The sequence below is a fragment of the Galeopterus variegatus genome, unplaced genomic scaffold (assembly GCF_000696425.1).
Source record: "Galeopterus variegatus unplaced genomic scaffold, G_variegatus-3.0.2 Scaffold2552, whole genome shotgun sequence".
Lineage (NCBI taxonomy): Eukaryota > Metazoa > Chordata > Mammalia > Dermoptera > Cynocephalidae > Galeopterus > Galeopterus variegatus.
In genome coordinates, this window is record NW_007728663.1 from 46,519 (window position 1) to 48,800 (window position 2,282).

At 41.9% G+C, this 2,282-nt stretch overlaps 1 pseudogene; it reads right to left on the bottom strand.

The window, feature by feature from the left end:
• LOC103598276 overlaps positions 1-1,448 on the bottom strand; it is a 2,794-nt pseudogene extending 1,346 nt beyond the window's left edge.
• Between the last annotated feature and the right edge of the window lie 834 nt (positions 1,449-2,282).

Genomic DNA, 2,282 nt, shown 5'->3' on the forward strand with positions numbered 1-2,282 from the left:
CATGTTTTGTTTCCTTGTGTTTTTTGTGATTCTTGACTTTGAGTTCATACTGTGGGTATTATTTGAGTCTTGGTTGAATGAGTTTCTTTGGGGAATATTTTTATTTGCCTCTTCTGTGCATCAACACACCAGCAGTCATCAACATCTTCAAACTAAATATTCAACTTGAGATTTTTCCTTTCTCCTCAGTTCAAGATTCAAGGAGGAAAATTCCTTATACTCCCATGGGGGAGGGAGTGGGTGAGTTTATTTCCCAGTTCATTCTTACATGGAAGATAGAACCCACTGGGGTTCTAGCTTTATGCAGGGGGCTCTTTATTAGATTCCCCATCTTGATTGTGCCCAGTTCCTTCACCCAGCAAGGCTGTAAAAATCAAAATTCAAGTATACTGTTCCAGCAAATGTGATCAAAGAGTTAGGCAGCTTTGGTGTTATGCTTATCTCTGGTTTTCACTCTCACTTTTACTTAGTTATCAGTTACTTGCTATTTTTCTTGCCAAACTTATCAATGCTTTTTGTGTATCACATTGTTAATTTTTTTTCCATTAAAGAATAAGCCAAGGTGTCTTCGCCATCATACTTTCAGACATTAAAGACCTCCCAACAGTTACTACTCCAGTTCCTATTCCCAGAGTGCTAATTTGTGCTAGATGAAGTTTTGGGAGTTTTTAACATCAATAGAACCCACCTGGCTGCTTTGCAATCCCCATCTCCATCTCTTTCAGATTTACCTGAATGTTCACTACTCTTTCCAGCCTTTTCCTGACCTCTGCTTTCAGAGGATTCTCTGCTTTCAGAGGATTCTCTGCTTTTCTACATTGCAAAGTGCAGTGAGACCATCAGTAATGAGTTCTTTCATTCCCCATCCTCTCTCCTTTATAATACCTCCTCATCCTATTGTCCTTCCTACTTATTCTTCCTGTAAGTCCCGTTTGGACACTTGTTCCTCCTTTCCAAGACCAAATCTCCTATCCTTCCTGTGAATTCCACCTTTGCAACTGGAATTCCTTCTTTCCCATACTCTCCTTCTGCATCTTTTGCCAATTATATTCTTGCTAATCTTTCAAGGCCGAGTATAGTACTTTCTCTTCTGTGATGCCTTTCCCCCTTTATCCCACCTTTTCTCGCTGAACTCCAAGATCACTTTATTGTTAACATGAACATTAACACAGGACCTTACACTGCCGTGCAGTATTACTATTTGCATAACTGTCTCCTACAACTTCTACTACATTGTGAGCTCCTTTGAGAAGGCACTGTTTTCTGTTTTATGCTTATTATTTCTTTCTGTGCTGAACACAGTACTTTGCATATCGTGATACATTATAAATGCTGTACAATTAGCAAATGTGTCCCTCTTGCCTTCCCTAGAAATCAGTTTCTACAATAATCTCTTTTCCTTACTCAGTCTTCGTCTTCACAAGAACCCTTCCTTCTATGGTCGGCATGTTCAAGTATTTTGGAACTTGAAGGGAGAGAAGAATATCTTCGCTTGATCCTGCTGTTTCCTTTTTTATCTTTCCCCTTCTAAATATCTTAAACATATGGTCTATGACTTCTGTCTTCTTTCTTTACCCTGAGTCTTCAGCCATCTGCAACCTGACCTCCCTGCTCACCACTCGATTCAGACTACACTCCTAAAGACAAAAAGTTTCCTTCTCATTATCACCATGTTCTCTCCTTAGTGTCTTATATGTGATACTCTGAGCATCCCCTGCTGGGAAGGTGGTCTCTGCCCATGTGACCCTGCAGTGCCTGGGTCTCCTTCCACCCAAGCCTGTTGTCAGTTTGCAGCTCTCCTCTCAGTACTGAGGGGTCCCACCATCCCTGTGACTTAAGCTGCAATGAATGTGGCTGCTTCTCATATCTTATTTCTCTGTCCTAATCTCTTCTGAAGTTAAAATCTTGTGTCCCTAAATTCTTCCCAGACATTATCGTTTGGTGTCCCTATGCTCAAGATGGCTCTCTTTCCTAAATTTTTGTGTTTATCTCTTCCATCACCTCCTGGGGCATTTAGGCTCAAAAATCTCAGTCTTGTTTGGTCCCTCCCGATTTCTTAGTCCCCTCTCCCTCACCCGCTGTCAGGTTGGTTCAGCCCTCCCAATGCCTCTTTCCATTCGGTTGCTGTTACTTTGGTTTAGGACTTTCCCCCTGGATCAGTCCTCCAGGCACCCTCGTGTGCCTTTCCTCTCAGGCTCTTTCCTCTCCCAGTCACCTTGCACAGCATTGCCTAATATTCCAAAAATTCTCCCCAGGATATGATGGAGGACTACGAATTTTAG